Genomic DNA, 26,571 nt, shown 5'->3' with positions numbered 1-26,571 from the left:
AGGGCAGCCAAATACCCAGATACACAAGACCCCCTTGCAGCTAGTGGTGGTTATACACAGTTCTAGCCAATGTGACATAGGCAGAAGTCACCAGAAATAGTCTTCTCCTAAAAAAAAAGAAAAAACCTCATTAGGAGAAAGCCCTCTCGTCTTCTTTTTACCTTAAATAACTCCTGGCGATGCAGCAGCCAACTTGTGACTCTGAAGAGGAACTCACATGACAAAGGAACCCCAGCCCCCAATAGGTGGAGCCTGGACCTTAATGACATTGTTGACCTGCTGCACTTACCATGGACTGACTGCCTGCTGGACCTTCTGCTACATAAAAAAAAATTACCCCAATGCAGGGGTTTTATGTTGCAGCTGAAAGCATTCCTAATGACACATTATCTATTGGTAGGGGGAAGGATACTCAGCATTGATCCTGTTGCTGAGACTATAAAGATCTAGTATAACATGGGGAAATGGGAGAGTAGATCTATGTAATAAACCAGATATTAGTGAAAAGGGAAAGACACCAGCTGCTAATATGCAACGTGATGATAAACACAGGCATACCGGCAATCAGCTTTAACCATTCACCCCTAAATAAAACCAGCATGCCATCTCCAGGCTTGTATATACCTAGGCTTCCCTTCTTTTGGCAACTTCTGGAGATGAACACTTTTTAGATCACATCAGTAGCACATCCTTTTTTTTTTTTTTTTTTTTTTTCAGTAGCACATCCTAATTAGCCTGAGGCAGGTTCTCAACACCACAAATTATCCTAAGAGGACAACCACGAAGAAAACTTATGTTTCCTTACACATCATGTTTTAATTACCCATTTCCACATTTATTAGCTGCAATACTCAATGCTCATTTACAGATGATTAAACCTGACGTATTGTTGCTTTAATCTGTCTTCACTGTGCTCCACCTCGTAAAACACACACACACACACACACACACACACACACACTCTCTCTCTCTCTCTCCCTCCCTCCCCCCAACCCACAGGTGATGACCTTCTGCTCTTTGAACTGGATTTCTGTGCTGACCATACCTCACGCATAATTGGGCAATTACACTCACAAATGCCTCGCTCTGAGAGGGCTGCATGATTTACAGCCAAAACATCTTTGACGAGAAGGTGCCTACACCAAGGTAATTGAAAAATCGAAACAGGTTTTGTTGTGTTGGAAAACCAGATTTTATAGAATTGGGATTACTGGGTTTCTTATTCACATTTTAATTGCCTTTTCTATAACTCTAAAAGAAACACATACATTTTCAGAAAAGTTTTATAAATACATTATCAGAGGCCTTGGATGACAGAAGCTCAGGGCCAAAGATTCCTCTTTGTAAGGACACCAGAAGAAATCATGCCACCCAACGAGGGCCAGTGCTCAAGCATTTTAGAAGATACACAGTTCCCAGCAGACTGTAAGCACTAAAACCAAAGCTTATTTTTAAAAATAATAAAAATGGGCTGGCCCGGTGGTGCACTCGGTAGAGTGCGGCGCTTGGGAGCGCGGCGGCACTCCCGCCGAGGGTTTGGATCCCATATAGAGACCGGTCTGCTCACTGGTTGAGCGCAGTGCAGGCGCGACACCACGGGTTGTGATCCCGTTGCCAGTCGCAGTACGGGCACGACACCGAGGGTTGCGATCCCATTACCAGTCACGAAAAAAGACAAAAAGGAAAAAAATAATAATAATAATAATAAAAATGATCAAACCAGAAAGTTTAGATTTCATTTCTAGTATTATGGATTTACCTTTATGATACTTGTTAACAGATAAGAAACACTTGGGTTGCTCTGCGCTGCCTCTATGAAAGCATGTCTTCAATTTCTGTCTACAAGTTGGGTGCTTCCAGACTGTCCCTGAACGATCTGGAAAATGAACTAAATATAGGTAAGGAAAATGAGTCTATAAATAATTTCAATAAGAGAACTGTAAAAAAAGTTTTAAGATACAATATTTGAAAATATTAAAAGAAAAAGTCCTGAACATATGTTTCTTGTTTAAAAAAGAATATTTGATGAGAAAATCATAAAATTATCTAAGCAAAAATCTTTTTCCTACAAGTGAGCCTCTAGCTATCACTGAGTTCTGTTGTGGTCCACAAATGAGATTGTATGAGGCCTTCCAATCCCCTCCTCAGCTTTACTGAGGTATATGAGTAATAGACAAACAAAAATTGTATATATCGGGCCGGCCCGTGGCTCACTTGGGAGAGTGTGGTGCTGGTAACATCAAGGCCACAGGTTTGGATCCCTATATAGGGATGGCCGGTTAGCTCACTTGGGAGAGTGTGGTGTTGACAACACCAAGTCAAGGGTTAAGATCCCCTTACTGGTCACCTTAAAAAAAATTGCATATATTTAAGGTGTACAATGTGATTTTATACACATATAAATTGTGTATCACAATCAAGCTAATTAACATATCCAATACCTCACATAGTTACCCTATGTGTATGGTAAAAATACTTAAGATCTACTCTCGTAGCAAATTTCACACATTATTATAATCTATAGTCACCATACTGTATGTTAGATCCCCAGAACTTATTCATCCTGCATAATTGAAACAGTGTACCCTTTGCCCAACATCTCATTTCTCCCAGCTCCCAGTAACCACCACTCTACTCTCTGTTTCTATAAGTTTGACTTTTTAAAATTCCACATGAGATCATGCATTATTTTTTTATTGAAACATAATTGTACATATCTGTGGGATACAGCTTTGAATATCAATACCTATGTGAAATATGTGATGATCAAATCAGGATAATTACTATATTTATCATTACACAATTATTCATTTTTTGTGGCCCTTTACCAATTTCTCGCTAACCCCATCCTCTCCCTTTCCCTCCTCCGGGTAGCCTTAGTTCTCTTCTGTGTCCAGCTTTTTTCACTTAGCATAATGTCCTCCAGATTCATCCATGTTGCTGCAAATAGCAGGATTTCCTTTTTTTTAAGGCTGAATAATAGTCCGTTTTGTGTGTGTGTGTATACACACACATATTTTCTTTATCCATTTATCCACTGACAGACACTTAGGTTGTTTCCATATCTTGGCTATTGTGAATAACATTGGAACAAACATGGGAGTGCAGATATATCTTTGATACACTGATTTTATTTCCTTTGAACATATGCCCAGTAGTGGGATTGCTGGGTTCATAAATGAGACTGTCCAAATCCTTCTAATGACAAAAGGAATTTTTTCGAGTTAACGGGAAGGAGGAAGACTTTGAAAATGTTTTGTTTCTTTTCAATTTACCATGGTATCCTTGTTTTCCCTTACCTGTCATGTCTACAGTCTGGTAAACTGACCTGTAGTTGCACCAAGACAGGGTTGGAACCCCTACTCAGCATTCACACATACTAGCAAAGGGCAAGAAAACAAGAAAGTAGCATATGCATAATATGCTTGAGATACTGTAATTCTTAACTTTTATAAAATCACCGTCTTACTTCTCTTGGCTACTAGTGAAAGTATAGATAAATTTAAGGCATTTCTGAGTGGCAGCTGTGAAGGAGAATGAATATTTCTCCACAACCAAAGACAAGACACTACTGGGCATCTCCAGCCAAGTTATGGCTCTGGAGTCAAGAGAATGATGCTCTAACCATAACAATGGACTCCTTGGGGATTGAAGAGCACGAGAATTATAAAAATACCTAGTAGTCAAAATACTTCAGGACATTTTTACTTATGATATTGACTGAACATAATCTTAAGTGAGGCAACTAACATATAAGCTAATTGAGGGAGAGTTATTTTCCCTACCACGCCCTTCACAAACACACTACTTGTCCTTTCTTCACATAACAACTCACACCCCTGCTACTTCTTTGCTGATTCAAAACACTGCGTCTCTATAAAAGGTCTGCACAACTGAAGACCCACAAGCCCCAGTGGTTTTAACCCAGCAGTTTTAACTCCAACTAGCAATAGCAAGTACACCTATACTATTCCTTTCTGCAGTAGCATGCCTAGTGTCAGCATACCTAGTATCAGCACTGTGTTTTTAAGTTGTTTATTCACTTTTTTTATACTTCCTCTACCTCTTAATTTATCTAAGCTGGAACATGTAAGTTTTCAGGAATCTATAACTTGAGTCTGAGCAGAGAAAATTTCATGTTAACATGTGTCTTACTACTTCCACTTGAATATTTAAGAAATCAGACTCTCAGACCTGATTACACAGAAACATTTTTAAATAAAAGTAGTCTTCCCTTGAAATCTAGGAGAGAAAAATATAGAAGTCTGACCAAAAGAAACAGACAGCAAAATTTACTTAGTCCCCCAAGTCCCCTTAATTTATAAATACCATGAGAACTACTTCAAATTATCCATACATTTTCAAAATTCTAATTGTTAAATGATGTTTAATAAAAATAAAAATTGTTGAACATGAGAAAATTTAAGTGTTACTTTTCATATTATGGGTTTACTTTCTATTACATTTGTTAACAGCAGTAAACACAGATAAGAAACACCAGGACTGATTCTGTCAAAGTATGCCTTCATTTTCTGGCTAGAAATGTGAAGTTTCTGGAATGTCTCTGAACTAATGGAGAATAAACTAAATCTTGGTAGGAAAAAGAGTCTTGAATAATTTCAATAGAAGTAAATTGATTCCTAGAATAAGCTTATTTAAAAAAAAATGATCTTGGAATAAATGATAATCTTTTATGCTAAATAAATGTATCTTTATAAACAACAACAAAAAAACAGGAGTACCTTAGCTTTCACAGATTCCTTTCTGTTCTAAAAGGTTCCTGGATTATTATTAAATAACACTACCAGTTTAACTGTAATCCATATGAGAAAAATTCAATTTGAGGACACAACATTATTCTTTTAACATTTCTTCCCAAAGACACATTAAGGTACAAACTAAAGGATCATCCTGGTTCTTGGAACACCATTGTTTTTAACTAATAGTTGTATCATTTGTCATAGTTTGCAATCTTATGAAAATAAACACAACATGATTTAACGTGTTACTCTATAGCCCCCAAAGGTTGGCACTGGGGCTACTCCATTGTTCTGACATCCTATATCATGGTTTCTTTGATGAAGATGCACAGTCATTTGACTTGTCTCCTCCCATATTTTCTCGTTTCAAACAAACAAGTGAGTCATTCATACATGCTGCAAGACTGGCTACTCATATTTTGGATGCTTGAGTATTTTGCTTAAACAAGTATGGATATATGATGACTATTAATTTATCCTGGTAGAATCACTAATAGGCTTAACTGGTTGAACAAGATTTTATGCGAATATTCACAGCGTAAGAAAAAGCAACCTGCCTTAGAGGAAAACAACAACAACAAATTAGTCACGTATGTACCTATACCTGTTCTAAGAGTGCATTTTAATTCTCATACATTGCTAGAATTAATGTATATTGGTAAAACATTTCTGGGGGGCACTTAGGTAACATATAGCAAAAACCTCCTCTAAAAAGGTTGGTTACCTGTGACCCAGAAATTCTAACAATTCATTTTCAGGAAATAATAGCCAAGTACACAAAGATACATGTTCAAATATGTTCACTGAGTTCATGTTTAGAATAGCAAAAAAAAAAAGGAAAGAAGGAAGGAGGAAGGAAGGAAGAAAGGAGGGAGGTAGGCACGCTAAATGTCCAATAATAAAGGGATTGGTTAAATGTATATATTTCCCTGCAGTGGAATAGTATGCAGGCATTAAAAATAATGTATAGTTAATAAGAGTAAAAGATGTTCTAGTGTTTACTTTAAAAACAAATAACAAAACAGCAGATGTGACATGCTATCATTGTATATGTCTGTAAATACTAAAAATTCTGCTATCATTGTATTTGTGTGTGAATACTAAAAATTCCTAGGAAGATCTACACAAAAAATATTCATAGTTAGCTGTGGGTAATGAGGTTATAAGCATTTTTTTCCTTCTTGACATTTCTCTGTTTTCTTGAAAATGTCTCTATGAAATATTTTAAAGTCTGGCTTTATCTGGCCATAACTGGACAAAATCATGTCTGAATAAATACTCGATAAATTGAAAAACAAACAAATGCTGATTAGATAGCACTCACTTGGTGTTCCAAATCACACAATACATTTCACACCTACCATCCAGTACAAGGTTATGATCTAAAAGATGTTGATGATGTGCTTGCCAACCTCTCCTAGAGCTTTTCTGTCACACTTTCCATTTTAGTGCTTCTCCCTTTAATTTCCTTCCTAATATCATATGTAAGAGTCAGGCAAGAGCTAAACTCTTTCACTCTACAGATAAATAGTGCTTTTCAACTCATAGGCTACTTACATGCCAAGTAGGCTGGGTACCTGAGCTTCACAAGCTAGTAGGAGCAAGTCCTAGTTTGCAGGAAGCTCACAGATTAGTTTGAGAAAACAGGCACACATGCCAACAATTACAATAATATAATGGCATAAGAGAGGCACACACAGGTACTTACCGAGCAACAGTAGACTTAGATAACTGCCTGGAAAGAGGAGAATTGTCTGCCACGGTACTCAAAGCAGCAGAGATGGAGCTAAACGTTCAAGCTCAGAAAATAGATAACACTACTTTGACTCTAGTTATGTTGAAATATGTAAAAGTCAGGGTCTTCCAGAGAAACAGAACCAGCAGGATGTATATATCAATCTATAGATATAGACACCAATGTAGGTAGATAAACATAAATACAAGTAGCTACATCTATCTATAGATTTATCTACTGACTGATTGATTAACCTATCTAGAGAAAGCTAGATTGATTAATTTATCTCTTAATTTTATTTTGCGTTAGTGGGAACTGGTAAGTTCAAATCTGCAAGGCAAGCCAGCAGGCTGGAGACTCAGGAAAGGACGGATGGTGCAGCTCAAGTCAGAAGGCAGTCTGGAGGCACAAGTTCCTCTCCCTCAAGGAAACTTAGTCTTTTTTATCTTAAGACATTCAACCGATCAGATGATGTGCACCAATATTATGAAGCTTTTCTCAAAGTTTACTAATTTAAATGTTAATCACATCTGAAAAGAAAGGAAAAAAAACTTCACAGCAACATCTAAACAGGTGTTTGACCAAACATCTAGACACCATAGCCTAGAAAGTAGAGACAAAATTAACCATCACAGAAGCCAAGTCAGAAAAGTAGAGAGACAGATGCAACAAAATTAGGAGTTATGGGGCCTTTCATATTATTCATTTTGTCTATTTTCCATCTTCCCTGAGAAATTCAGTGTTCATTTCTCAGTCCACGTGTCTACTGCCCTTACCATTAGAGGAAGAGGGCTTCTGGAAACCCTGGGCTTCTGTGCCAATGGATCGACATAACTTTCCAGTGACTCAGAATCTAATGCTTTGCAATTTTTCACTTCTGTCTTCAACTATCACCTCCACACAGATTAAACCCAAAATCTATTTCAAACCAACTCATATGGCCAACATCCTGCTGAATATCCCCTGACAGCCTATGAGTCTAAAAACTAACAAAATTGTCCAAAAAAAAAACCAGTTCCTCCTTCCTGAATTTACAATTTCTGTAGTCTGCATCATCATTCCAGAGGTCACCTACTCTCCAGACCTGTTCAGCACCCTTGGCTTATGCTTATCCTTTGTAACCAATGCCTAACACAGCACTTGCCTCATAGTGCTGCTCAGTAAGTTAGATGAATGAATCAATGAATACTAAATCCAATCAGTTGTCAATTGTGGTAAATTCTATTCCAGAATATTACCTCCTTTCTTTTTCCATTATCACTACACAAATAGAAGGCAGAACTTTTACCATATCCTCGTTTGTTTTTCAACTCCTGTCTCAATTTTCCATTATATCCTATACATTATTAACACTTAAATCTTTTTAATTGGAACTATAATTCTATCACCCCTCTAATCAGAAACCTCTTCTTCCCTACTGAATTAAGCACAAGCTTTTCTCCCTAGTGATCAAGGCCCTCCCCAATTTAAGCCCCAGGCTCTCTCTGTAGTCCTCACTACTATATTCAGTCATGTATTTAACATACACTGTGTCTGACCAAGAATGAAATGATCCATAAGACAATGACAGCTCTCAAGGCACTCAGTCTGCAAGAACAAACACAGTAAAGAAAAAAACCACAAAAAAACCTATAGCTGCTCTAGATAGATAGGCATGAGGTGCCATAAGAACACACAAGAGAGTGATGAGGGATGGAGGCAGGAGAGAATAGTTCACAACTTCACTCAAATGTCACTTCCTTGAAAAAGTAAGCAGGTTTAGCCAGATTGACAAACTGGAGGATTGATAATACAATCAAGAACAACATCAATTATAACTTGGGGGAAAAGTCAATGAAGAATCAAAATATGTTCAATTAAAGGTTCAGAAAAATAACCTATTACAACTAAACACAATTCAAGTCACATCTGGTATAGTTCTCTGACTATAAAATGAGATAAACACACACAGGGATTAATACATTCAGATAAGTATCATCCTTCAAATTAATGATCTCGAAACATTTACTCCAGCAATAAATCTGGAAACTCTATGTGCCAATATTAGAATTCCTGAAGAGCCTGACCACCACATTTGTTGCCATATAACTTTAGGCTGCTCCCAATAATCAAATCCACCCTCCTCAAAGGACAGTTTAACAGTAATGCTAGATATTGTAAAGACTGTGCTACACAATGGGATGTGTACGAAGATGATCACTGAAACATCATTTGAAATGGTCAAAATTGAATAGCAACCCAACGTCTATTAATAGGAGGACGACTAAACAAATTGTGACATTCATACATGGAGAACTAAGAAAGTGTGGTAAATTTATATGAACCGACATGGAAAACTACAAGACATATTGTTAGGAGAGGGGAAACTCAAGTCACAATTTATATATAGTATGATCTCAATCATGTTTTTTAATATGATCTCAATCATGTTTTTAAAGAGAGTATGTATGTGTGTTGATATACAGGAGAGGGATGATACACAGAATGTGAATACAGATACCAAACTGTTGACAGTGATTAACTCTGAAGAAAGAAGTAGGACTGAAAGTGTGGGGAATAAAACTCTGAAACACAGGGGCCGGCCCGGTGGCGCACTGCTATAGTGTGCCGCTTAGGAAGCGCGGCGGCACTCCCGCCGAGGGTTCGGATCCCACATACAGACCGGTTCCCGCTCACTGGCTGAGCGAGGCACGGGAGCAACACCGAGGGTTGCGATCCCGTTGCTGGTCCCGGTCCGGTACGGGGGCGACACTGAGGGTTGCGATCTGTTGCTGGACACGGAAAAAGACAAAAAGGAAAAAAAAAAAAAAAAAACTCTGAAACACTGGAATCTTTCCAGTGGGAATTTAATCGTATTACTAATATGAGTACAAACCAAAAATATAAACGTACTAACAGATTCCAGATTCAATTGTTTGAAAAATTCAACAGTGTTTTTAGCAACACCAGCAACACTGGATTAAACACATACTCTCTCAGTATGACTATTATGAAAAGAATGCCTTCACTGAAATGTATAGAATAATATTTTTATCAGTTTTCTTAATGTCAGATTGCATCTTTCCACTTGCAACCATTAGCGTTCCGGAGCTATGTTCCATGGGATAATTTGAAGTCCTCAATACTACTGCTGTCAACATCCCTTTAATATAGCAATCCCTTAGCAAAGGCAAAGAACTAGAACTGCAACCCCAGTCAGAGCTCCAAATGCAGGAACAGACAAGCAGAGTCCCATTTCTGAAACTAATTAATAGCACAAGCATAACAACAAAAAACAAAGTAGAATTTCAAAATGCCTATTCCTGGGCTGTTTTGGAGTTCAAAGTCCAATAATAGTTTACAACATAAATTCTTTAGTGAAAGTCTTTTTCTAGGACAATAAAAGGTATATTCTGCCATATAATAGACTTCTTATTGAAATTAAAGACTATTTCTTTCTACAATTATTTGACAAGAGGTTAAAAAAAATTTTTTTGTAAAAAGATGGAGCAACTTTTGGCATTGTTCAAAGATAGCCTGAAATAACAGAAAATTTCAACACTAAAAATTTCTTTCCAGTCTACATCAAATGGATTTTCATGTTATGTCATAATTTGAGACAATGCAAAAATCATGTAAGTGAAACTTCTGTTCTGCTGTATATAAAAAATTGAATAGGATAGCATGACCATCACTCAACACAACATAATTTCTCTTAGAAAGAACTGAATAGAAATGCATATACTCGAGACATTATTCTAAAGAAGAGGGAAAGAAAAAGAGGATAAAATGTCAATGTTTGTTCAACCACAATGTTTTCACTCTCTTCTAGAATTTCATTCACTCACCAAATTCCAAGTCAAAATGCAGAACAGCTAACAGAAAGAATTTCAGACCCTTTAGATGCCTGCTCATGGAATGTATCTTTATTTTATTATCTTCTCTCCTTTCGTATGCTTTCCATATCCTCATCAACACTAATTTGGAAAGGGGAATTTTAAATAAGCTATTAATAATTAGAAAACACCCTTGATTTGCAAATGTTTCTGTTATATACCAACTGCTAATACAGGCTGAACATCCCTAACTCAAAAATCCAAAATCCAAAACTTTTTGAGCACCGACATGACGCTCAAAGGAAATGCTCATTAGAACATTCTGGATTTCAGATTTTCAGATTAGAGATGCCCAATCAGCTAAGTATCTGGAAATATTCCAAAATCCAAAAAAAATCCAAAATACTTTTGATTCAAAGCATGTCAGATAAGGGATACTCAACCTGTAGTGGTTACACGTGGGGATTAAGACTATAAAGAAAGTTCATTACTTATATCGTTCTATAATTCAAACAGTTAATATTTAACTCTTCCTTTGAAATCAGAAAAAATCCTAATATCTTTGTTATAGACTGTGTAGTAAATTTAGGACCACTGAGAAAGAACTCATCTAAATGGACATATATGCCAAATGTTAAACCATCATGGACAGTCTCAACTTCGAGCAGAACTCCAAGGAAAATATAACTCCCTTTTACTAAAATAGAAAAATGTCAGCTGCATTCAGTGCCCAAGGTCATACTATACAATGAATTACCAGATATTCAATTCTTACTGTGTTCATCCATTCTATTCGTTATTCACAATTATCACAGTTTTTACAGCTACTTAGGAATTAAATAGAAAAACAAGTTTTTTACTTTGGATTCTAGAGATCACGTCATCTCACTCACCTATGTTTCAAATGAGGAAAATTGAGGAGCAAGTATTTTAGCTGGACTTCAGATATATATATATCTATATCTCTATCTATATATCTATAGAGATATATAGATATATAGATAGAGATATAGATATATATATATAAAACATGAAAAACAGACCATTTTCTGATTTTTACTATTTAAGTAGAAAATGAGCAGTCAGGCACCGTGGGCTACAGTTACCAGAAAGACACGTGGAAAGAAATGGGTTTTGTACTGGGCCCAGAAATATGGGCACCATTTTAGATAAATAGAAAGAAAAGGCCATCATTCTAGGACAGCATATCTAGGAGTGTTACTCAAAACATTTAACCATAGAAGTTGCTTGGTATAGACCCGAAGAATTCAGAACAGGGCCCTAACCTGCCAGAGTCTACATCAGTCTTAAAAGCATCTGATCACTCATCTAGTTGTTTATAAATTCTAAATATGCCATAAACAAAAGATGTAGAGGCAAAAATGAGCAAGTTACATGCGGGGAACAGTGACAAAGCAGGCTGGCTAGGAAATAAAAGGGAGGTTAATGCTAGAGAAAAATAGGTGATAAAGTTAGTTATCTATTAATATGAATAGAAAATAACTTAGATCATCATGCAATACGGGAAGCTGGACATTACCATCCTCCCACACAGCAGAAGAGAGAACCAGGACTGGTGAAGGGATTGGCCCAGGTCATACAGTCAGCAAAGGGACTGAGCCAAGACAAGAGCCATCTGTTGACTATGGCCAGTCATATATCAGATTAGAAAGTGCCCTGTATGTCATGACTTCAGACTTCATTTCACAGGTAACAAGTTTTCAACTAAGGAAGTGACATAAAGAAGGTTGTTTTAAGAACACCCATCTGGAAACAAGGAACAAGACGAATTTGATGAAACAAGGAAAGGTTGAAGAGGGAAAGATTCTTCAAAGACCACTGAAACAATGTGACCCAAAAATGTCATATGATATTGGGACCCATATCTGGTATTCTTACTCTTGGTGGCGACTTGGCAAATCTGCCCATGATCATTCAGGGTATTTTCTCCCTTTCATCAGTCCTCCCTGTAATGCTCACTTCACCCAGGAGACATCACACAGCCCTTGAAAGAATAAATTAGAGAACCTGAAGACCCAACTCCTTTCTCTCCTCCTGGGACCAAATGAAGTATTTAGTTTAAGAATGGACCAAGTCTTAGTAGGACAGAGCTGTTATCCAGCCCTTATCTACTCTGTTACTTACATGGCACCTCCAGGAATATGGGGTCCCTGTGACTCATAAGATAGAGACTTGTTAAGAAAGAAACTGTTTGGCTAATTAGCCTGATTTAATCATTCCAAAATGTATACATCTATCAAAAATTACACTGTACCCCATAAATATGTACAAATATAATTTGTCAATTAAAAATAAAATAAAACTTTAAGAAAGAAAGAAAAATTGTTTACTGGTTGAATATGTAATGGGAAAAACAAGGAAAATGAAAAAGTCAAAGATGGCCCCTAAGTTCTGCTCTGGTAGCTAGAAAAATGGTTATCCTTAACAGAATAGGGAAGGTGGGGGAAACACACGGGGGTGGGGAAAGGGTACTGTTTCAGCAGACAGGAAAACATACACATAAAGTGTCCAAGAGTTATAGCAAAGGGAGTGAATTTAACACAAATATCAGTTCTAGATCCAGCTCAAAGCCCCACTAAAACTGCAGCAAAAGGACTGGTTTTAAAAAGATGGAGAGAATGGGAAAAGAGTTGATAACATTTTTGGAAGCTGGCAAACAAAAGGTTGAGCAGCAACTGCCTGGAGATTCAATAAAGCCCATCCTAAACCAGCTTGGGGGAAAAGCTAAGAACCTAAGCAATTTATGCTGCAGAGTTCTCAAGTCTTAGGTATTGGAGGTAACGAGTACTGGAAGTACTTCTTCTGGAAGCAGAGGTAAATTGGCTTTCTTGGGGAAGGGTGGAATAGTTAAAGTAAAGATTGGTCAAAAATGGCTTGAGCAGTTTGAACCCTACACTCCCCAAACCCACTCCAAACTACCAGTGACTTACCCCTCCCACCCTGGCAGAAGACTGGATGTTAATTCTCAGAAGAGGTTAAAACAGAGGGTTTCTAGCCCCAAGAATACAAGGCGTGGTTGAGAACCTACAGTTAAGAACCAGAGGGATGAAATGAACAGATGCTGTCTGAATGCTGAGGCCCCAGCCTTATCCCCATCCCGCTGTAAAGCTGACAGCCAGGCCTTACCCACCTACTAAGAGGAGGATCTTCCTGGGAAAGCTGAGCAGCCTAAGATGATCTAAAGTTACCGACGGGAGGTAACTCACAAAATCTACCCGCCCAGTGGACAAGCCCTGTCAAAATGCTCAGATCTTCCAGACAGCCTTTTAGTTCCCCCACTTTTAAAGGTGTATACAACCAAAGACTACTAGATACCTCAGGAAAATCACTCAAACTAAAAACAGAAATACAACACCTTGGGAGAAACACTATTGAAGGTGAGGAAAATTTTAAAAACTCATTAATAGTCTCAAAAAGATAAGAGAAAGAACATCGATGAACTAAGAGCAAGATATTATGTAAAGGAATAACCAGAACAAAACAAAATTCAAAAGCTCTTGAAAATTAAAAACCTGATTGCAGAAATAAGAAGCTCTGTAGAGGACTGGAAGACAAGAAGAAATGTCCCAGAAAGCAAAGCAAAAGACAATGAGACAGAAAAGCATAGGGAAAGATAAGAAAGTGTAAGGACCAGTCCAGATGACCTAACATATAAAGAAAGAAGATTAAGTAGAAAATTAGAGAGAAAATTAAGAAGAAATTAAGAACTAATTCAAAAACTTTTTTCAGAACTAAAGAAAAAGAGTTCTGGATTCAAAGAACACATCAAGTACTCAACAAATGTTAATTAAAACACACGCACATCAAGGGACATCATTGTGAAATTTCAAAACACTAGGATTTAAGAACTGACCACAAAAGCTTTTACAGAGGAAAGAAAAGTTACATGAAAAGGATCAGGAATCAGAATGTCTCCAGCTTCTCAACAGCAACATTGGAAGCCAAAAGACTAAAGAAGCTAAAAGAACAATGTTTTCAAAATAGAAAGGGTAAAGGATTTTAAACCTAGAACTCCTTACCCAGCAAAACTATCAATCAAATAAAAGTACAGATATGCAAAAAACATGCCTCTACTAATCTACCTTTGGAAGCAACCAGAGGCAGGGCGTCACCAAAATGAAAGAGTAAACCAAGAAGGTGTTAAAGGAGACAGGCATTAAAACAGAGAGGAAATCTCTAGGATGAGAGTAAAGGAGATCAAAGAATGACAGACACCCACCAGCCATAGAGAAAAATCTATCTAGATTAGATTACTGTAAATACTGAAGGTTGAACTAAACAGAAAGATATGGGGACGGGAGATATATATGTGCGAAGGGGTTGGGTTGAGGGAATAAAAAAGCTAAATCCTCATCTTGAGAAGTCAATAAATAGACAATATTTAAAACTAAAAAAACCATGAAATAGCAAAACAAGCATGATATTTAGAGACAGAGAGGTAAATTTCTTAACAATCAGCTGCAAAATTTAAATGACTCCCCATGACCTTAGGTTTTTCCACACAGGTCAATCGCCTTGCTCATGGCCATGGCCATGAAGTCAGCTCATTCACGGAAAGAAATTGTACACAGCATAAAATGGATCATCATAAATCTTCTACAGCCATTGGGGAAAGAAAAAAAAAAATCCTCAATCCCACAGCAGTTACATCTTTGAATAAGGAGAGAATAAGGAGAAAAAATTCCCATTCAAGATGGTGCAATAACTATTAGTCTAAAAAGAATTTTATCACTACTTCCTCCTTAGGATTTTCTTTCCCCTTCATAATTATTCCTCTGACCACTCAACAATAAGACTTAAAAATGGAATTATTTAATTATTATCTGTACCCCAAGAAAAATTTTAAAACACAGTATATTAAAAGAATATTTCAGCTTGCTCTAGATCTGCAAGCCACCTGAGGGGTGATACGGTCTAGTACTAACATGAAATGGGGTACAAGAAAAGTATCTGAACAAAAGGAAAGTAATAGGAAATTCCGAATACTTTCCAATACTTTCTGAAATAGATATTCACCATGGCTCAATTTAAAGTACTGCATTATGACTCTGAAAAATATGAGATATATTCCTTTTCAAGAACTTAGTATGTAAAAATGTTCCTAGATTATTCCTATTACCTCTCTTCTCCTTAAGCTCAAATATCAAGACAAAATAAATAACCAATTGGAATTCCAGTAACTCGAAATCCAATAACTTGATTGGAATTTCACTGTAAAAATTGTATTATTTCCTAATTAGGCTAAATATTGATTTAGCTATTCATATGTTTTCAATGAGAATATCTGAGAAATTTGTAAATTGAAATCCTTGGCAGGGCGCAGGATATTTAATGAGAAAAATAAATATTCTTTTTATTTTGTCCAACCTCATTAATATAAATAAACATTTATGTACTAAGATTTAAGTGACTAGAACAGTTTCCCAGACTCAGCATTTTTACCTGTTCTTCCCATTCTCTCTTCATTTTTATAGCCACAAAAAAACTGTCAAGTTTCATTTCTGGCTGCACAGAGGGGGAATCCCAGTTCCATAGAACACGATCATTGCACAGTTCTAAAAGCCCTTCATTGAACCTTATTCAAGTTCAACTTAAAAAACAGAAGTTCATTTTCACTTTGGAAATCAAACTTGAAAGAAAAATGTGACCTCCCAGAATTTAATCCCTTCCAAGGAACTCCCTCAAGAACATAAATCGTTAAGACACGGCCACTTGGGGAAAGCATTTTCAAGTCATGTTCGACATGTGAAGCTACATGGGACTTGACAGGAATAATTTTTAACAAGCTCAAGTCTGTTTTTTCTTGACATGTTCGACATGATTTAAAAACATGTACTTTACCAAAAGCTTGCTGGATTCTATAAACAATTCAGATCCTTTTACGAAGAATAAGCAGTGGAAGTAGAAAGGATCCTTAATGCTTTGCATATTGTTTGTTAAAACACACACACCCCACAATCTTTGAACACAAATGTAAATGCATGCTCATATAAAACTGAATGAATATTTTCTTGTATTTCATCAGTAGATAAAAGGGTTTACAGATATTAAGCTACAGACTATGAAGCAGGATCTTCAAAGTAAGGACAAAACTACATATACAAGAAAATACTTATTTCCAGCATTAGAGGTAAGTAAAACAAGCAAACTAAGTAAAACAAACAAAATTTAAGTGGCATTTAAAGCTGAGAAAACTGCTGGTCCTCATCCATCTAAAGTCCCCTAAGAAAAAAATTAACAGAGGCATTACAAGCAGCCCCCTACTTACAAACACTCAGATATAAATGTTCTGCTATAGTTGCCAACTGCCCCACAGTGAACCTGCAGGTTGCTAGGGCTCACCTGCCCTCACCTGGCCTGGAGCTCTCACCACAGCCAAGACTCTGCTGAGCATAGGTCCAAAAGTTCTCAGTCCCTTAACACCCATGCATCCTAGAAACTATCCTATCTCCCACCTCCAAAACTTCATACCTACACATTTCACCATCATGATATCATAAAGCTCCCCCCTTAACCCACCTCCCAAAGAGGTATCTGGAGGGCTGATCCAAATCATTCTTGTTATAGATGAGGCCAGGGTCACACAGCTTAGGGAAGGGGCTGGGAGGAGCAGAAAAATGTCACCTTAGTATCCTGATTGTCACTTATAGTTGCTTTTCCCATAGAAAATTCTTACATGATGATTAGGCCTGGCAGCACTGTAGGTCTAGGTATCTATATTTCAGGTTGAACAGGCTTTTGGGGGCTGCCCTGTGCCTGCTCATGCTTTGGAGACAATGGTTTACAAGGAAATTTATTACAAGTTCAAACTAACTTACAGATTACTTATCGTAAATAATAGGTTTCTTAACTAGAGATTACCTGCATGTAATAAAACTAACTCATTGAAACCCAACAAACTAAAACTCCTAACTAACTTGATTTTACCTGAGCTCAGTTTGAAAATGACATCAAAGTCCACACTTATCAGAGACGTAATCAAAACACCATTTTTAAAGAACATGCTTAATAAATTTAATCCAATATTCTATACCTTCAGAATTGAACTATCATTGTATCCAAAACAATGATCCAAAAACCCTGAAATAGCCCAATTACCAATCCTAAACATTAGCTATCTAGAAAACTCAATTGACCAGAACATAAGCATACTCGTTAGGAAACTTTAGACTATTAAACTCCAATAAATTAAGTACAATCCTTTATCCAACATCTTAACTTTATTTACACTTAGATTTAAAAATATAGTCAGAAAACCTAAAAACAGTCTAAAAAAATACTAAGGCCCAGTCCAAAGTATCTTCTAATAGTTATTGTTTATCATAGGCCAGATACTACTGTGCACCTCTTTATCTGCACAACAACCATTTGGTGTATTAGTATAATGTCCATTTTACAGAGGAGAAAACTTAAGCACAGAAAGGTTGAGTATTAACTCAGGGTCACGCAGCTGGTAAATCTTCCCTCTTAATCACTATTCTCTATTGCCTTTTATCAAACTGTTTCAATTATCTTTGTCCTCTCCAAATTGTAGAATATACTGTACTAACGGCTGATTTATTGATAGATTACATAGATAAGAAGGTGATAAAATTAAATGCTGAATTATACCATGTAAGGCAAAACCAGATCCCACTACGAGCAAAAGAACACCAACTACTCAGTAAATTCATGCTTGTAAATTTTTCTCATATTTATTCAAATGTTTATGTCCCATCTGCAAGTAAAATTTTCCATGTCTGCCTCATGTTTTCCCAGTTACATTTTTTAGGAGGCACTCTCTCTAAAACATCAAAATGGGGGTTTTAGGTAATCAGCGTTTAGATAGAATAATGCGCTCTCCTCAGATTTTGTTTAGAAAGTATGTTCCTACCCTGTGATTGTGTTGAGTCACCTCCCTGATGTCTGGATGCTTAAAGTTCCTGGGAAAAGAGAAATCAGATAAGCTACCCTTAGCCCTGAGGATGAGGACATGAACAAGCCTAGTGGCCAGGTTCCTAATCTCCAAATGGTGAAAGCCTGCTATAAGCACTAACAGGTTCTTAAAGCAAGACTCTCATTGTTGTATGGCAATGAAGCATTAGTTCATACGCCCATCCTGTCCTAAACCAGAGGCACAAGCATTTTCAAGAGTCCTCTCTAGGAATTTAGTTTCAGCAGCTCTAGTCATTAGCCCAAGCACAGGACAGGCTCTATGGATACACTCCTTTGGCCCCAGGGACCAGTGGATATTGCAGACAGTGGTTCCCAAACTCGTGTGTGGAATCACCTAGAGGGCTGTTAACACAAAGCCTCCTGAGCCCACCCCCAGCGATTCTGATCTAGTAGGTCTGGGGTGGGGATCAAGATTTTGCACTTCTAGTGAGTTCCTAGGAGATGCTAAGGATGCTGGTCCTTGGACCACACTTCGAGAACCACCAGCTTAAGTTAATGGTTATGGATCACAATTCTTTTGGCTGGTGCTGCCACCAAGCACCACACAGTTAAAGGTATTTGCCATCAATAAAGATGGAGCAGAGCACTAGAGAGAGGAGAAACAACTAGCTAGTCTCATCTGTTTCTCATCTTCCATTCACTAATAAAACTAAGCAATTTCCCTGAAGTGTAGGCTTGAGATAGCACCTTACAGTGTCATGGTATTTAAATATAGCAAGTTTGGGGAGAGAGGGGAAAGAGAGGAGGAGAATTTTTTCTCATAATGTATCACTGAATAAAAGCAAGCCAGAAATTGAATTTGTTCCTACATCACCTACCTTCTGACACTGATCATGAATGTCTGGCAAAGGAAAAGAGACTTGCACAGTGGGAAGCACAAACAAAAAGACTTTGTATTCAGAGACCAGAGTACCTTTCACAAGGCAGCTCAAAAAACCAAACTTTATAAATTCTCTATAGATTCACAATAGCATTGTCATAGGGGCCACTGATTCACCTGCATGGATCATGCCATTGGGCTAGTGGCACAGTAATTTAAAATAACCAGAATAAAATAGAAAATAACTATTAACCCCTAGCCAAACTCAGAAATTTTAAAATATTTAAATGAACTTAAAAGTTTACAAAAATTAAAACATACAATTATCCAAATGAAGTATTTACACATATTACAGAAGTAGTAAGAATTTGCCAGTTCACCTGTGTGTGGCCTTGGGCAAATTAATTTACCTCTCTATTCCACTATTTCTTCATCAGTAGCATAGAGGGGAGAGGGGTGGTAAAACACCCCTCTTATGCAGGTTTTATGAGGATTAAATGAAACAGGTACATAGTAACTATCATAAATGTTAGCTATAGATTTTATCTTATAAATGTTAATATAAATTATTAATACTGGGGCCGGCCCGGTGGCGCACTCCTACAGTGTGCCGCTTGGGAAGTGCAGCGGCGCTCCCGCCAAGGGTTCGGATCCCACATACAGACCGGCCGCTCACTGGCTGAGCGAGGTGCAGGGGCAACACCGAGGGTTGCGATCCCGTTGCCGGTCCCGGTCCGGTACGGGCGTGACACTGAGGGTTGCGATCCATTGCCGGTCACAAAAAAAGAGACAAAAAGGAAAAAAAAAAAATCATTAATACTACTAATACTATTGATCATTATATAATATTATTGATCATTAATAATATTAATATTATTGCGATTTGCAAACAACATGTCTAGACTATGTACTAATGGCACACCAAGACCTTTCTCCCTCTGTTTCACACCTCCATCCTCTGCCACCTCTGTCGTGAGTAAACTGGTCGAGTCCCCCTATTTTACTACAGCCTACATATTTTTCAATTAAACCATCCAACATTTACTAAGAGGAGTACGTCTAAGCTTAATCCTCATCTTTCCACAAAACAAGAACAAAAGTTGCAGCAAGAGATAGTTGACAGACCTTTGTTTTAAAATCTTGTTGAGCTAAATCTAAACAGACCCCCATGTGTTGCCAAAAGTAGGCACCCACTAAGGTGAGAAAACTTGAGACAGATGTCTGATTGCTGTTCTGGTGAAGGGAGAAGGAAAATGTTTATTTACTTTTTTTTTTTTTTTTTTTTGTCTTTTGTCTTTTTTCCGTGTCCGGCAACAGATCGCAACCCACAGTGTTGCCCCCGTACCGGACCCGGGACCGGCAACGGGATCGCAACCCTCGGTGTTGCTCCCGCGCCTCGCTCAGCCAGTGAGCGGGAACCGGTCTGTATGTGGGATCCGAACCCTCGGGCGGGAGCGCCGCCGCGCTTCCCAAGCGGCGCACTATCCAGTGCGCCACCGGGCCGGTCCCTATTTACTTTTTAAGAAAAAAAAAAGAAACATAACTTAAGAGGGAAAAAAGCAACATTATTAGTGCCATAGACACACTGCTCATCTAAGGAACCAAGAAGGAAGTAAGGAGACAACTATCTTTTGACTCAATGATCTGTTAGCTGTAGACACTGCCCTAGTCGGTAAACAATCTTAGACATAATATAGGGCCAATTTTTCCAAAAGATGGTGATAACTTCCAAGACTTAGCAATGTACTGTACTAATTGATTGAACTCCAACACATCATAAGTACAATTTAAAGGTTCACAAATAACACTCGGAGAAGAAACTTCTAGGAAGCCAGATGAATAACAAACTTCTGTCCACTTGGTAACTCTTGTGTGAACACACAGGCCCCTGAGAACATCAAAAAGACCTCCCTTGGGAGCCAAACAAAATAAAGGGATAGTCAGAGAGAGGAACCCAATGTCTCTCCTATTTTAAAACAGCCTGTGGATGTTGATGACATGGGAGAAATTTTCACGATGTAAGCTAAATTTCTAAAATTCAGGACACAAAACTATAAACAGAATAATACCCCAGTTCAGTTAAAAATGCTCTCAATTGCTATAACTAAATATAGGTAGATCCACACATATAGATATATTAGCAAAAAAAAAAAAAAAGGGAAAATGGAGTGATTCTCTCCAGGTTGTGATTTGCTGCTTCTTTATATTTTCTTTACAGTTTTGGAATTTAGGATGAATGGACATTAATCTTGTAATCAGAAATATTTTATGACATATCTTGTAAGACTGAAAACTTTTTATAGTGTACTTTTATTTACACAAAACTTACACGCAATGTAATGATTATTTTTTGAGTCTACTCTCATAAATAATGCTTTAATTAGTCATGTACTCATTCAGCACAAACCTTATGATCATTAACAACCAGGGAAAAATAACTCCAATGCCCACAGTTGCTTCCTTCAAATGTCTGTCAGTGTCACTCTACACTGTCATAGCACAACCTAGTACACTGTAGTCCAGTAGTTATAACCAACCCAGCAGACTTCATAATCAAATGTGTTTATTTAGCAGCAAAGTCACCATCTCAGAGTAAAACATTCCAGACTAAAATTCAAACACAGTGCTAGATACTAATACCCACCTCCCAGGTCAGGAAGTAATTCATATTTGGAATGCAGTTATCCAGATAAAAGGCAGAAGATGCCTACTTTTAAATCTTTTAAATAAACTCAACTTACTGTGTTATAGACATTTAACAGAAGTCCTTCCTCCCTTTTCCTTTCTTAAAACAGGAAAAGCTTAATCATCTCGTGGGAAGCTCATATTTAAAATACCTAAAAATCAAATCATTAGTAATAAAAAAGTTTAAGAAAAAGAGTTTAACAATGTATTCCAATGTTAATTAACCTTATTTTTCCCAAATCAATTGCCTTCTCTAACAACAACAAAAAGCAACTGGGATTTCACAAATAAAAAGGCAACCAAACAGAAAACATACAGACCAATAATGAAAATAATACTTTAAATTATATACATGGATACAAATGAAGAAGAGCAACAGGATAATCCAGAAATCATATGTATGGAAAATAACATAATATTTCTATACATAAAGAAACATTAGAAGAATACTAATAAAAGTGGTTGTCTGGTAGGAGGAGGGGAGGACAGAAGCCTGACTGAGACTTTTCACTACATAGCTTTTGCATACAGATATATTTTTGAACAGTGTAAAAGTATTGCCTACTCAATAAATTAAATGAAAATTTATGCTAAGATTATTTGGGTTGCATCACAGTTCCCCACCAACCTTAGCCCTCATGTAATGGAGAAGTCAAGAACACAGGCTATGTAGTTAAGCTGCATGGAGCTCTCAGACACCACCAGTGAGCTAATTAGTACAACTGGAATACCCTGAGAAATGCAGGCTAGTGCCCTTGCCTGGATGGTGGTCCTGGCAGCCAGACCATCAGCTGGGAAACTGCAGGGCATCTCAACAGCAGTCCTCAGATACCCACATAATCAGGCGTGACTTGATTATGCAGAGCGTAGCCTAGCCCTGCATAATTCAGTTTCCTTTGCCACACATTGTGGCCTCTGAGTCCTCAGAACATTTTATCAGATGTCTAATATTGTCATACGGAAAGGCCTCATTATATTTACCATGTGTTATTGCAGTTTCAATCAGCCACTTACTACACAGTCCTCTGAATGTTACTGATAATGCCTTTACCAGCTTTTAATCAGAAGGGGGGAAAACGTAGAGAAAAGTATAATAAAGGATTTCCCTGCAGGAATATTCTGAAACATTTGTCTATCCTTCCAAAGCAAAATATTGCTTTCCTACATGCGTGGAAATTTCTTCTGAGACAAATCAGAAGTTAGTGAAAATAAAGCAGTATTAACAGAAGAAAATCTCCACCATCCCACAGGAAAATAAATAAATAAATCTTATTCCAGAGGGTTTATATATATTTTTTAGAATATAATTTTTACACAAAATATGCTATAAACATTTAAAGTCATTATTTTCTATGTGTGGGAGGGCCACCATCCCACAAACTTACAAGCATGTCTTCTAAGTTAAATACCTTCTAAAAATCCAATTTAAATTGGCAATTTGGAATTCAGAACAGATTTTTTCCTAGAAATGTTATAAATAATGGTTCATTCAACTCGTTATTATTTAATTGTATATTTAATCATCCCACAAAACCATCAAGTATCAAGTGCAGTACTTGGAGGAAGGGCCCTGTCTTACTCATTTTGTAATCCTCACAACTGAGCACTAGCAGAATAACTCAAAATATACAGCATGAATGGATGAATGTCCTGCCACCCTGAATGGACAAGATTCCTAACACACAACAACTGGTGTTTCCAGAACTTGGTTCATCAGAATCACCTGGGGGTACTTATTAGCAAAGCATGTTCCTGGCCTCACCCCAGACATGATGATTCAGAATCCCCAGGGGCGGGGTCTGGGAATCTGTTTTTAACCAAACCCCCAGTGAATCAGATGATTCAGAAAGTGTGGGAAACCCGGAGATGAATGAAGTGGTGCTAACAGTTGCTATGAGTTCCAAGATGCCCAAGCAAAGCTGAGGTCTGAGTGAAGCCCTTCAAGTTCTGAGTGGGACCATGAAATCAGGTTTGGGTGGAGGCTCAGGGAGCCCCCCAGATGAGCGAAGCAAAAAAGGACAGCTCTGCCATTGCTAGGAAGCTAAATGGGGGCTGAGCTGGCTCTCCACTTCCCACAATTTGAGGAAATGCAGGTGAAAAGGCTCTGAGAAAGAAAGAGAACATCTATATAAAGATGCCAGGAGAAGGGCTGGTGACCCAAGTCCCCAACCCCCAAGCCAAGCCCCTGTGAGGCAGAGAAAGCAACAGCCCTTCACACGTTCCTGTTGGGAACTACATATACTTTCAGATCCTTCTGCAGAACTCTCTGGTGTTCCAATCAGAAGTGTTTTTCATGTTTATCTCTGACACCAGCTCTCCTCTGGATGTGGTACCAGGCCTCTCAGAGGCACTGCCTTCCATGGACTGGGCTCTCTGTGGTGATAGGGACATAAACGTACACACAGACGTTAACTCAGCCCTTCATTGTCATCAAAACAACACAAGCAGATGTGTTGTTAGCTAAACAGATATTAGCTAATGTGCCAGGCACTGTGCTAAGTACTTTAGATGCCTGTATCAGATTACTTGGCCATCTGCTAGTAGTTTGAGTGGTTTCAAAACAAAGAAGGAAAAGCTCAAAAGACATCGTGATTTTTGTTTGGGTTTTTTTTTTTTTTTTTTTTAACCTCAGATATGACCGGCTTCACCATATCTTTTTGGCATCAGTTTTTCTCATCTGAGTACAGGAATGTCAAAATTTGAAGTTAGATCAGGTAATACAGAGACAGTACCACACAATGTTAGGGACAGGCTAACTCTGGAAACAACCCTGCCTGGGTTCAAAGCCCCGTTCCATCACCTACTAGCTGTGAATGTAAGCAAACAAATCATTTGTGCCTTAGCTGTATCAGGTGTCATACAGAATAAACAACAGTATCATCTCATTAAGCTGTTACACAAATTAAAATGTCTGGTTTATGGCAAATGCTACAACATCCGCTGCCAAAGTCATCCAGCAAAATAGTCTGACATCAGAAATCGGAATTGTGCTCCTGCCTAGATATTGATACCAGTAACGACATTCTTCTTTGAGTGATGGCAAAGGCTTTCACAGATGTCATTTATCCAGAGGAAAGGGAATGAAGGTTGGGACCTCCAGGACTTTTCCTCAAGAGTTCCTCCTTCAAAGACCAAAGCTCCAGTTCTGCTACATTTATCCAATGTACTGCTAAAGTCCGTACTTTGAGAAATGCAGACCACAAATATAACAAACACACGGAATCAATATGACCAGCAGCACCAATCCTGCTGATTGTGAACTTCAATTCCTGCAGAATTAATTCATTCCAGGATATAAACCAATTTGAGATGAAACCAAGTTAAACAATTAAGTTAGTAGGTACCTAGTTAGGTTCAAGCCATTTTATTTTAGACTTCAAAATTGATTGTTTTAAGATATTAAAATGACAGCCAGAGGAAAGCATTGCATTATTTTTTGTTTCCAAATTTTCTTCCAAAATATTTAGAAACTCAAATATTTCTCTTTAATTATTTAATTTTTTTTCATTTGCTAGTCCCAATCCTAAAACAATACATACTACTGAAATTTTAATATTGGTTTTTTCTCTAATATAGAGGAAAATTAGATTATTGATGGATAAATAATTTCAACCTAAATGTAGGTAGCTTTTTAAATCGGGTCCTTATATTCCTAATACACAAGAGTCAATGAGTAGCTTGATGTTTTGGATTAAAGGATACACCCTCATAATTTAAAAAAATAACTCTTTCTTAGAAATCTGAACATATGGCATTTAAACACAATTCTCTTTCCATAATGACATTAGCACTTTTTAAAAGATGAGGAGGAAGCTATGAATGCACGGTGGGCAGAATATACACAATTTAAAACAAGTACCTGCCTGATCTGTTTGGAAAATGACTCACCCCTCAACACATGAAGATCCATGTACTCTGTGTGTGTAAAATATTAGTTGGAAGAGTTCTTACAGTCATGAAGAATTTATCTCAGACACAAAGATGTTTTTAAATCCCTCATCATAAGAATCAGAGGGTTTATTGATCAAAGTTGTTTTACAAGTTCATCTAAGCTGCTATTATCAAATAGTAAAAGTCAAATTCACAGAAGCAGACAGTAGAATGGTGGTTACCAGGGGCTGGAGTAGGGGGGTATTGGGAATATATTGGTCAAAGGATATAAAATTTCTGTTAGGAGGAATAAGTTCAAGAGATCTACTGTACAATGTGATGACTACAGTTAATAACAATGTACTGTATACTTGAAAATTGCTTAGAGAGTAGATTTTAAGTGTTCTTATCACACACACAAAAAAAATACGTGAGGTAAATGCATATGTTAATTAGCTTGATTTAGCCATTCACAATGTATATACACATATCAAAACATCAGTTGCATATCATAAATATACAGACTTTTTATTTGCCAATTTAAAAATAAGTATATACTTTAAAATCCCTCAGTAGAATCACAAAATGCCAAAATTGGAAAGGTCGACAGAGATTATTTTAGTCAAAGTTTCTATTTTACAGAAAACTAAGGCCTAGAGATGTTGAATAAATTGTTCCAAACCTGTTAGAAAATGGCAGAGGTGAAGCCAAACTTGAGTCTCCCAGTTCCCAGTCCATGAGCTTTCCTGTTGTTTATCCAGTGCTTCTCAAATCTACCTGCTCAAAAAACACTGTGGCACTTCTTAAATATACTGGAGACTCTGGAACAATAGAACTTTGGAGGGGTCTGGGAACCTCTAATTTCAACAAAAGTTCCAGGCAGTTCTTAAGATCTGGCAAGTATGGGAAACCCTGCTTTTATCTCACATG

The 26,571-nt window shown here is 37.4% G+C and overlaps 1 long non-coding RNA gene across 1 annotated transcript; it reads right to left on the bottom strand.

Moving 5' to 3' along the window:
* LOC103584666 lies at positions 1-26,571 on the bottom strand. Its single transcript, XR_550009.1, has 3 exons — positions 26,324-26,571; positions 1,760-1,888; positions 1-107 (listed from the first exon to the last, which is right to left on the bottom strand). It is a non-coding gene; the product is annotated as an uncharacterized LOC103584666 (long non-coding RNA).

The sequence above is a fragment of the Galeopterus variegatus genome, unplaced genomic scaffold (genome assembly GCF_000696425.1).
Source record: "Galeopterus variegatus unplaced genomic scaffold, G_variegatus-3.0.2 Scaffold200, whole genome shotgun sequence".
Taxonomy (NCBI): domain Eukaryota; kingdom Metazoa; phylum Chordata; class Mammalia; order Dermoptera; family Cynocephalidae; genus Galeopterus; species Galeopterus variegatus.
Note: the sequence above shows the minus strand (reverse complement) of the source record. Positions and strands in the feature narration are given on the sequence as shown.